This window comes from Diadema antillarum, unplaced genomic scaffold (assembly GCF_040938485.1).
Source record: "Diadema antillarum isolate AM-2024a unplaced genomic scaffold, OU_Dant_1.0 seq00001184_RagTag, whole genome shotgun sequence".
NCBI classification, from domain to species: domain Eukaryota; kingdom Metazoa; phylum Echinodermata; class Echinoidea; order Diadematoida; family Diadematidae; genus Diadema; species Diadema antillarum.
Genome location: NW_027271984.1, coordinates 503,533 through 516,056, shown reverse-complemented (window position 1 = coordinate 516,056; position 12,524 = coordinate 503,533). Strand labels below are relative to the sequence as shown.

Sequence of the window (12,524 nt, the reverse complement as noted above, 5' to 3'; positions counted from 1 at the left end):
TCTCATGACATCTGAAAGAGCATGTAATTCTTAAAGGATTTAAACGTATATTTGATGAAAATATATTGGTTTTGAAATGGATGAGATATCAAAAACAAGCAATCCTAATTAAAGGTGGGGCCCACCATTTATAATAGGATCGCTTTGTTTCACTCCGTTTTTGGATGTCTCGGCCATTTCGAAACTGATTTTCGTCAAATGAAATTTAAATTCCTCTTAGAATGATAATTATACTCTGTAAAATTTCATAAGTGGTTTCTCAGCAACTTGCAAGAAGTTACGTGTCAATCCTCATTCCCACCAATATACTATACCATCCCTTTAACTATCAAACAACACAAAACGTAATCAGAGGATGTCAAAGCAAATCTCAAACTCACTTGCGGAAACTCTTAATAGGGTATAGTATCTGCGTGTGTACTTTATTAGTCCCATTTCAATTCGTCCGCTAGATTCTAGTCGTTATTTACCACAGTAGTCCGTCACGCTGATGACTTTGCTTGTTTTATATCTATGTATGTTGCATTTCAGTCTTTGTAATACGGCCTGAAAAAAGTCTCGTATTACCAATCGCTGAAGTTACTTCACAGTCGGCTGCAAGATGCTACTGACGATGTCGACTTCCACCTGCTTTCGAGTAGCTGTAGTCGCTACCATCGCCTGCTTCGTCGCCGATTCCGCCCCGCCCTCGCCGCACATCGTGTTCGTGATTGTCGATGATATGGGATTCAACGATGTCGGTTACCATAGCAACGAGTCAGAGATTGAGACTCCTGTCCTAGACGATCTAGCCGGTCGCGGAGTGAAGCTTGAGAACTAATATGTTGCCCCTTTGTGCACCCCTATACACGTAGCATGTTATTGACCGGGCGATATGTGGTGAGGAAATATTTCTCCTTCATATTAGGACAATATACGTTGTATATAATTGTAATGAAAGGTGAAGTCTTGTAGTCTCTACCCACCTTCGTAAACGCTGAGAATAATGTGTGTGTCAGTGGATAGATATCAGTGGGCTGGTTCCAAGAATGAGTCTTATAACCGTATGCGTGCTGTGATTGCCTCATAAATTCGTACAGCATCTTCCTCACTATTCTATATCACATCCATCGCTGAAGAGAAGCAAGATATTATGACATGTCGGGATGTGTAAGTAGGCCAAAACTGCCTAATTCATTAAAGCAATGGGTGTATTAGTATAGAAATAAGCAAAATCTCAGGTTATTACTTCCGCGAAGGAAGGAAGATGTTGATTCGTTTGTCCGAGTACAAAATAACTCAAAAAGTTGAGAACGGATTCAGATGAAACTTGCAGGAAAAGCTGATGAGGGCAAAACAGATGACTCAATTTTGGTAATGATTAGGGATTTTTTTTTATGGATTTTGGGAGGATCTTTGATCTTTTTTACAGATTGGGCCAATGAACTTGGAAGCTGATGACGTAACCAAAAGGCTTCTTTATGTGTTTGTCGGGAATATCTGTAAAGGCCTATACGTTTTTGCCTTTTGCTTGTTTGTTTGTTTGCACGGCATATGTCCTGGACCGGTATGGCAGCGCTTGTCGGCGCTCTCCGCAGAATTGATCACAGCATGCGACATTCTTTCAGCAATATTAATTTGGTTTGCCGAGCTGCATTTCCCGTGATTGGTAACTAAGAAAGCACGAAAATTCGCGAGAACTGCAAAACTTTCATGTATAGGCCTACATAATGAGCCAGTGTCTATTAAGCTGCCGAACTGACATTTTATCATAATAATATAAAACAGATATTCCCCAGTGTTATCTAATCATGACATATGGTTCCAGGGTCAACTGTGACGTCATGCGTTCTATCTATTTCTTTTGTAGTCAGGAAACAAAGCATTGGTTAGTTTCGTTAACAGCTCTTATTTCTGTCACCCTTCCTCGCCCAATAAATGTAGAAACACTTCGCAAGCATTACTCATCTACATTTAAAAAAAGGATATGGCCGAAGTATACATTGCCGCCATCAATTTAACAGATATTTGGTACAGGGTGCTGTTCGTTATTCCGAAGGTTCATTAATCCGAAACACATAAATTCCCTATACCTAGATGCTCGTTAATCCCAAAATGAAAAAAGGCTTCGTTAATCCGAACATTTGTGGCGTTATATTCCGAAGGTTCGTTGATCCGAAATGAAAAAATGGTCCGTAACGAACCTTCGGAATAGCGGGCTTTGTTTCATTTTCGGATTAACGAACCTTCTGAATAACGACCCTTATTTCATTTTCGGATTAATGAACCTTCGGAGTAACAAACCACGTCACATTTTCGGATTAACGAACCTTCGGAATAACGAACTGTAACCATGATACAGGAGTATCACGTAATATCTTTTTCCAGTGTATCGTTACAAGTGAGATAGAGATTATGATGAAGTGTATGGTACTAGTATAACATACTTAATGAATACAGGCTGAAGATCCAACTTTGGCAACAATCTAATGCTAATAGTAACTCGTTATATGTTATTCCGTCGGCTAGATTCATAATGGTCTGCAGCACCGCGTGATCAAACCGGTCATGCCCAAGTGCCTTCCGCTGGACGATGCCACATTGGCCGATAAATTGACCGAGGTGAACTATTCCACCCACATGGTTGGCAAATGGCATCTGGGTTTTTACAAGAAGGCATGCTGGCCGATGAACAGGGGTTTCCAGTCATTTTTCGGTGAGGGTACTCATCATCTTTTGCATTTCTCCCCTTTTCGAACTCCCAGAACATTTTGTTCATCGTTATTGTTATCATCGACTCAGTTGCAATAAAAAACATCTCGACGGAATAATTTCATGATTGTGAATATTTTCCGCAGTACCCGCTGCATGCCATATACAAGGATTAGAACCAACACTTGCTGCATGTCGGGTGGAAGCTCGGTGGTCTAGTGGAAATGACGCGTGTCCGGAGATCAGGCGGTCGTAGGTTCAAATCCTGCTCTAGTACGTACGCCCATGATTTCTTTTATCATGTCTACTACTAAAACACTGATCAATATCAGTGCTTATTTACGTCGATGTAAGGCAGTTTGTCAATCGGTTGCAAGTAAAATCATGTATTTCAAAAATGAGAACAGAAAAGGATCAATTTGATAAATAATGTATGGGGCGCCAAGTGTCGCATGGTCTCTTTCGTCACGAAATCAGTAATTTTGTAGACGAATGACTGTATTTCGTAACGCATTCGCGTTACGAAATGCCATTTCGTCGACGAAATGACTGATTTCGTATCGAAATAATCATTTTGTTGACGAAATGAGTATCTGTTTAGGTAGAATGAGAGCTTTGTATAGAAGAGTCTCTCTATTGTTCATTAATGACTAATTTCGTAACAAACGAGACCATGCGAAACTTTGCGCCCCATGGTAATGTATAAATGACCCAATACGACTCAATGCTTAGTATCATTATCGGACATTCAGATGAATTGTTGAATGAATTTAAACTTATAATGATGTCAGGGCTGCTGCTCGGTAGAGGCGACCATTTTACCCATAAGGACACGTATAAAATCACCGAGAAAGACAGCTGCGGTCGCAACTTAACCGGCAAGGATCTTCGCGACGGCGATACCAACGTCCAGCCCGACTATGAAGGCGAGTACTCCACGAAGATCTTCACGGAGAGGGCCCAGGAGATCATTCGTAGTCACAACGCCGATAAGGTGAGGGAAAGTGTGTGTGATATCTATGTGTGTGAGAGTTTGAATAAGAGGGAACAAGCAATGAAAAAAAAAAGAATAAGAGAGAGTTATATGTATAAAGAGGAGATGGACTGAAAGGAAGGAGGAGGTAGAGAGGGGAAGGAAAGAAGAAGAGAAACAGAAATAATGGGAAAGAGAAATGAAAGAGAGATGGAAAGAGTTGAACACACACATAATACACCACTCTCGCTGTTTGTGGTTTCCTGTGTGTAATGTGGGAAAGCTATAAGAGAGAGATGTATAATGGGTACATAATTAAGAAGAGAAGGACGACAGAAAGGAATACGAGAGATAGAGGAAGAGAGCATGAAAGTCATAGAGGGACAGAGAGGCCATGTCTGCATGGCGAAGAGAGAAAAAAGAGAGGTCAAAAGATAAAGACAAAGACCTGCCAGAGAAGTGTGTGTGTGTGGGTGTGTGTGAGAGCGAGAGGGAGAGAAAAAAACTAAGCGAAATGACAACGCCTATCGACCATCTATTGTTTATCAATTACTGTATTTATTTATCTATCTATCTACCCATCTATCTATACAATGTATCTACCTACCTATCTCTCTCATTATACATGTACATACATGTATCTGTCTATTGTTAAGAGCTGGAAAGTTTTATAAGTTGATGATGATGATGATGAAGATGATAATAATTATGAAAATGATGATGATGACGAAGAATATAATGATGATGATGGTATTGATGATGAAGATGATAACCATGATGAAAATGATGATGATGAAGATGATGATGACGAATATATATAATGATGAAGATGATGATGAAGATGATGATAAAGATGATGATAATGATATTGGTAAACACAGACAAACTCAAGTATGAAGGTTCATCTTCTCTGTTGCCATATGATGCAAAGCCCTTGTTCCTGTATCTCGCCTACCAAGCCCCGCACTTACCGATCCAGGTACCGGACTCGTACGCATACCCGCGAAGCATCATCGAGAATAAGGATCGCCGGTACTATGCCGGTATGATAACGTACTTAGACGAGTCGATCGGAAATCTCACGGACACCCTGGTATCGGAGGGACTGTGGAACGATACCGTCTTTGTGTTTACGTCAAGTGAGAATAGATCACGTGCTAGAATCTTACTTGGGAGCGCATTAAATGGAAGAACCACATTCCTATGATTTGGATCTGTAATTACATTGTAATGACATTTGTCTATCAAATTTAAAGCTTCCGATGAAGTAGAATAAAGCTTTTCTCAACTCGAGGCCTATTTCTTTCTTCTTCTTTTTTTTTTCGCTGATCACGCCATCACTGTTTAGCACATTCATGGAAATACCAAATGCCTCTATATCGCTTGATTTACATCTTGCAAAACATTATGAGCTCAAATTTCTTGTTTCTACCTAAAATTGAAATTCAAATGAACTTGAAACCAACTTCGTGCAGATCTAATAAATTGATCCAGATTCAGAAATTGTCTCCACCATAATTTCCAGCCAGAATACGACGTGCCGTTACTTTTCGATATGGGACCGACGTCGAAAAGTCCGAAACCATCATTGCGTGATTACTAAGACATAAGAGCATTTGGGGCGAGTAAGTCTCATTGTGTTAGTTGTATGAAAGGTACTTTAACTGGAAACACAAACTAAGACAAAGCATACTGAGGGAAACTTTTTAAAGGTACCTATTCTTCATTTTATCTTTAATAGACAGTCAGGGAAACTCTCGACTTCCCGAGATCAAGTCATGAAGTGCGAGATCGATGCGTTCAACGAAGCGTAGAAGAGCGCGGTGACCGCGTTGCTTTGCGTTTTTTTTTTTTCAGCCGCTGTTTTTTTTTTTCAGAAATGCTCTTAGGCTTGGCAGTCACGGTTGCAAATGTGAGTGTATCAATGTAAAGCCCATTGCCCACTGTGCGATCTGAGCCTACCAGGCAAGTGCGAGCTGGTGCAAGCTGTATGGGGCGCCAAGCGTCGCATGGCCTACTATTTCGTAACGAAATCATTTCGTTGACGAAAATGAAATAGGCCATGCGACAGTTGGCGCCCCATACAGCTCGCAACTGCTCGTACTTGCCTCCCAGGCTCAGGTCACAGAGTGGGCATTCGACTTTATATGGACTGGCCTTGAGGGGGATACGACATTTATTGCCCGAACTAGAATTGTATTCGACTCGGACAATACAATAATCTAGTGAGGGCAATATGGACTGGCCTTGAGGGGATAGGACATTTATTGCCCGAACTAGAATTGTATTCGACTCGGGCAATACAATTCTAGTGAGGGCAATATGTCGTATCCTCCCCAAAGTAACCATTCTACATGCGACAATTGGCGCCCCATACAGCTCGCACCAGCTCGTACTTGCCTCCCAGGCTCAGGTCGCAGAGTGGGCATTCGACTTTATATGGACTGGCCTTGAGGGGGATACGACATTTATTGCCCGAGCTAGAATATTGTATTCGACTCGGGCAATACAATTCTAGTGAGGGCAATATGTCGTATCCCCCCAAAGTAGCCATTCCACACCATTATTATTACCCATTTCAGAGCGCCAGCTCGAACTCTACACCACCCCGCTACACTGTATACACCTATACGCATGCACACAATCCCTATGCACAATTCAGGTATGCGGCACGCGCAGCGTAACAGCAGCTCACACAGTCGCAGCGATTGTCCTCTACTTTTAAGTGCTACCGTCTGGGAGTGCTAACTGCCGCGACTGAAGGGAAGGGTAAACCTGCTATTATTCGACATTTTTTTTTAAAATCCAACAAGGCATTGCATTTTCTTGCCTCGAATATACGCGAAATGGAATTTTGTTTCATATATGTGCGTATGAAAATTAACTTTAATGCTGTTTTAGTATGATTTCTTTTTCTAAGGCTATGTCAAAGACAGAAAAGTCATTACCATTCAATTTGTACAGTCTCGCTCACCGTAGGAGTCCTCGGCGATCACGTCATACCACGCTCTATCTCGACTTTCCAAGATAACGGCCTCTCCCGGGAAATCGAGCGTTTCCCTTTAACTGATAGAACCCGGGCTGATAGATAGGCAAGAGAATCATTCATATTGTTGCGACTGAATATTGTGCCATCATTACGTGCCACGATGCAGTCATATGTAATGTCAATGCAACATCCCATGGCAAAATTTTCACTATTTTTGAATACAATGACTGAGCCGTCTGTCTTCCATTGCTGAAAACACTCAACAAAACGCGAAGAGAGAAGGTAAGATTTATAAAGGTCTACCAACTTTAGGCAAGGCGTTATTGTTCCATAAAAAGAATAGCTTTAAATCAAGCAGGATCCTAGCATAGACTTGGGTAGCCTTTTGTCAAGGCCCTCTCGTTGTAAGATTAATATAACGGGCGAGAGAAGCGAGCCCAGCCGAGCGCAAACCCACTTGGCTGGGCTGTCTTCACCCTTCAGTGAGAGGGTCTTGACAAAAGGCTAATGCAAAAGGCGGAAGAGTTTCCGTATTTGAGAATGACATCCGGGACCTTGATGATTCTTCCGTTGTCATTTCATTGCCCATCATCGATTTCGACCAGGTAATGGGGGCGTCCCGGACAGAAATGCAGGTAGCAATTGGCCTCTGCGAGGCCGCAAGGGCAACTATTTCGAGGGAGGGATTCGCACTGTAGGCTTCATCACCAGTCCCTTGCTGCCTGCCAGCGTAAGGGGCACCACTAGCACTGCACTGATGCACGTGAGCGACTGGTTTCCAACACTACTCGAAGGAGTCGCCGGGGCAACCATAAATGAGACAGAGCTGCAGTTGGATGGCGTCAATATGTGGGACACCATCACGTATGTATAAAACTTGGAAGAATATAATGTTGTCATGACGCCAAGGCTACCACCGTCTGCTCATGACTTATAAGGCACTAAATTTTCATTACCTATGGCCTCGGAGGGTGCGACTTAAATAAGAAGTCAGTCTCGTAATTATAACATGCTAATAGACATTTGAAATGTACCAATACCCTGGAAATCAAACTTATGTATACAGCTAGAATGTACACCAAAACAGCCAAATTCACCTGTGAAAGCGCCTGAAAGTAGGCCTATACGTATTTCGAAAAATCATATCGTATTACACGGGCGGATCCAGGAATTCTGTAAAAAGAGGGGCGGCAACTAATATTTCTGGTGCCACTTCCGGGTTTAATTTCATTTTTCCCTTTTATTTCTTTTGTTTTTAACGAAAAATAAAGTGGGCGTGCACCGGTTGCGCCCCCCCCCCCCCCTGGATCCACCATTGTATTAATTATCTCTGTAACAATTTGGCCCTTGCTCTCCGCGCGGTTATGTTCTGCTCCGTAAGAGCCGGTACTGGTGTGCGTGCGTTCTAGCTCTACGCGTACGTTTTCATGAATGATATCGAATTCCATATCGATCGGTTATAGCGAGGTATCGATCAAAGTACATGCGCGCAATGCACATCACCATCGTTCAAGATGTATTTGGGGAAAAATATCGACAGCGCGATCGTTCCATTGAAAGATTGGGTGATTGACTAGTCTAATTCAATTCTCTTTGAAATTTATTTGAAATTTACATTGTTTTCTTTAACAGCGGCTCCGTGAAATAGAGTCTACACACAAACACAAGTCTTGAGTATCAATTTCTAGTCATCATGAACACAATCTTATGTAACGATAGAGTACCATGTGCGATGTCGTGGCCATTTACCACCACGGAGAGTGTTTAGGCCGTGTCACACCTTTCCGGGCAAGCTACGCGGGCTTGTGGCGAGGAGGTATAGTTTCCAGCAAGTGGAAGATTTTCCGCGGGCGTACAAGAATGTTTGCAATTTTCGCACTTGTTTATTACCTACTAGACGCGTGCTACTTAGCTTCTACTTGCGTGCATTCCATGTGACCTTCGTGAGAGCTTTGAAACCGATCCGTTTTCTGTTACGAGCGACTTATGGGTACAATATACAATACAATACAATCAGCTCATTTATATAGCGCCCTTACACAGTCAATGACTGGTTTTACAGCACTCTACAACATTCAGTTAAAGATTGGCAACAAAAAGGAAAGTCTTAAGATTCTTCTTGAAGACATCAAGGGATGGGGAAATGCGGACGAACCGAGGTAGATCATTCCACAATCGCGGTGCAGCCGTCACAAAAGCATTGTCCCCCGCTCTACTGATTGTTTTGGGTACATGGAGTAAGGTGCTATCTGCACTTGAACGTAGTCCAGGGCGAGCAGAACAGTATGAAATGATCAGAGATCTAAGATAAGTAGGAGCTTTCCCTTGAAGACACTTGTATACAATTGTCAAGATCTTGAAAGCAATGCGCTGTGCGACTGGTAGCCAATGTAGCTGCTTCAGCAAGGGGGTGACACGATCACGACTACGGCACATGAAGATGAGTTTTGCCGCACGATTCTGTAACCTCTGAAGGCGCTGGACCTGCTGGGTATTAATGCCATAAAGCAGCGAGTTGGCGTAATCCAATATTGATGCACAAATGGCTCTGACGGCATCCTCACATGCTTTCTTGACAATGAATGGTCTAATTCGAGCGATGTTTGACAGATGGTAATGCAGTCTGCGGCAGAGATTCGAAACATGCTTGTCCATCTTAAGTGCAGAGTCAAACTGCACACCTCGACTCGTTGCTGACAGCTTAGCTCTGATAGGGATGTCTGAGATGGTAAGCGTGACATTCTCTACACGATGACGGGATTGTGGACTAGCAATTACCACGAACTCAGTCATGTCACAGTTGAGCTTCAGCATATTGTCTTTCATCCACCTCTGCAGATGTTCAATGCAACCGGACAGTGAAAGAAGAGCTTGTTTTACAGACTCAGGGGTTTTAGGATCCGCAAAAGCATACAGCGTCACATCATCCGCGTACGACTGGACATGCACACCATCATACTGCTCAGTTACGTCTGGGAAAGGATGAGTGTACATGCAAAAGAGTCTTGGGCCAACCCCTGACCCTTGTGGAACACCATATTCCAAGGACTCAGGAGAAGACAATTCACATGCAACTCTGCATCTACTGGTACTGCCTGACAAGTAAGAGGCAAACCAGGAATGTGCGGTGCCTGTGATGCAGAACAAGTCAGATAGTCGACGGAGTAAGATCGCATGATCCACAGAGTCAAAGGCGGCCGAAAGATCGAGCAAAACAACAAAAGCAACAAGTCTTCTGTCCAAAGCTTGAAGGATCAAGGATGTCACTCTTCATCTTCAGCAGTGCCGTCTCTGTGCTATGATGTTGTCGATACGCTGACTGGCAATCATTGTTCAGGTCATTCAGTTCCAGGTGCTCTGAAACCTGGGCCAGTGCTGCCCTTTCTATTATCTTTGACAGGAAGGGTAGGTTCGATACAGGTCGATAGTTCTTTAGATCGTCTCGATCCAGGTTTGACTTCTTAATACAATCGCTTAAGACACGATGGGAATTCACCAGAATCTAATGACGACCTGACTATAGACACGATGTAAGGTAGAAACGTGTGCATGCACTCCTTCAGCATCCACACTAGCATAGGGTCAAGTGAACAAAATTTGTTTGGAGATGAGGAGATGAGTTTACGCACCGTATCAACAGAAACAGCATCAAATTCAGAGAACTCGGCAACACCTGACGTTAGTCCACTGGCAGTGTCATCTCCAGCACTACATGTCGAATTTGCTGATGAGGAACCACATAAAATAAGGGTTTCACGTATTTTCACTACCTTCTGCTTGAAAAAAAAGTTGAAAAGTTGGAAAGAAATCCATCTATTGTAAGTGGTCTTGTCAATGGTGTGTAGCAAACAGCAACTGTCCCTGCTTCTTGCACTGTGGTAAGACAGTGTGTTAAAAGCAGTAGCCAGACAGCCCAAACCTGTATGAAAATCATACCAATGTTACTCCACAACCAAATGACCAAATGATGTTTAAAGTATCCAGCCAGTGGACAGTTCCATGTACAACCATCTGACACAAGATTTGGGGAAGGAAACAGTCAATGTCCCACAAAAATCAAACAAATCACAGGAAGCAAAAATGGCAGCAGCACAACAGAGCCATCCATTTTACTTTTATTCAAATAAAACTGAGAAGTAAGTAAGTCCAGCAAGTAAGACACTTGCACTGACTCGCCCAAATCCTTGTTCGCCCTCAGAAATTGCCGGTATGCTGGAAAATCCCTACACGTAACAAGCCTGCGTAGCTTGCCCGGAAAGGTGTGACAGGGCCTAAACATGGTTTCGGGTAAAAAGATTTGCGTGGACACCTCCGGGTGACTACGGGTGAGATACGTGCTAGGTATTGTCATGTGCGGCTCATTCCGGGGACCTCCGGGTAGTAAAATTGTTCTTTGCAAGTCGCACGCAAGGCTTGCCCGGAAAGGTGTGACACGGTCTAAAACAGCCTCACCTTGCCACAGTGTTTATGATTGCATCTGGTTCTACTGTAAAACCCAAATTACGGGGTGTATGTCTAACAAAAGGCTGTGACAACATCGCTTCGGTACTCTCTGGTATGCTATGCATGCTATTTGCATATCCAAAGGAAACCTAATGCTTACATTAGTTACGTTCAGACGGTGATCCTTAACTTCGAGGATAGATATGTATGAGGCGCCAAGTATCGCATGGTCCTCTTTCGTCACTTCATCCACGAAATTGTTATTCCTTGACGAAATGACTGATTTCATGACGAAAGAGACCATGGGACACTTGGCGCCCCATACTTATCTATAACCTTATCCTCGAAGTTCACTTACTCTTAAAGGATCACCGTCTAGATTTGTACGTAACTACTAGGTTAGTAACGAAATCTTCTTTCAGGAGTGGCACGTCGGGTAGTGATGACCGCGAGATCGTCTACAATATCAACCCGCTGATGCGGAGGCCGAGCTCGATCGACTCCAAGTACAACAACCAGTCTCACATCTTTGACGTGGGCATCCAAGCCGCCATCAGACGGGGGGACATGAAGCTCATCACCGGATACCAGAGTAGGAAGAAATGGCGATAAATAATAATAATTAACATATATATCGCGCTTAATACAGTTTCTAAGCGTCTGTCATTACCAAAACGTAATCTTATATTCAACACAACTACAAAACTCAACAAGAAATGCGATTATGACCACCATAATAAAAAAATCACACAAATAAAAGGACATGAAAAAAAAGTTAAGCATATACTCCTTGGAATACAAGTACGTGTAAATCAGAAAGACAAACAGCCAAATCATAAAATTCGTAACAGCGTCAATGTAGTTTGTGGTACTTTCTTGTAGAGGCGAGTCAAGACGCATCTTCATTCAAAATGCTAAAAGTTGTTAACTCAACTTCAGTCTTTTCATATAGGCCTACATCCACATGTCCATCCATATGACTGTCTCTATATCCGTCTATTCATGTGTTTGTTTACCTGCCTTTGTGTTTTTTCCTCTCCAACTTTCCATTTCACTGCAAGCCGTTACTCGATCTATACCTTATTTTCATCAGTTTTGTGATTTTGCATGGTCAGCGAAAACAGAGTGGTTTCCTCCGCCCGAATCCGGCCTGTCCAACGTAAGTGCCAACGACACCGCGGGAAAAGCCGTCTGGCTGTTCAACATCACCGCCGACCCACTGGAGGAAAACGACCTCTCCGACTCGATGGGCGACGTGGTAGACAATCTTCTTGGCCGTCTGTGGGACTACTACAACAGCACCCGCTTTGTGCCTCCTGCCAACGCCAGCAAGGACTGCAACTTGGATCCCGCCCTCCACGGTGGTCTCTGGACATGCAAGGAGTGCTAGACAAAAAGTTAACCTCAATACCCTTTATTGGCTAGACA

The 12,524-nt window shown here is 43.1% G+C and overlaps 1 pseudogene; it reads left to right on the top strand.

Moving 5' to 3' along the window:
* Positions 1–601: 601 nt before the first annotated feature.
* On the top strand, positions 602–12,486 carry LOC139744487 (arylsulfatase J-like; annotated as a pseudogene).
* The last annotated feature ends 38 nt before the right edge of the window (positions 12,487–12,524 follow it).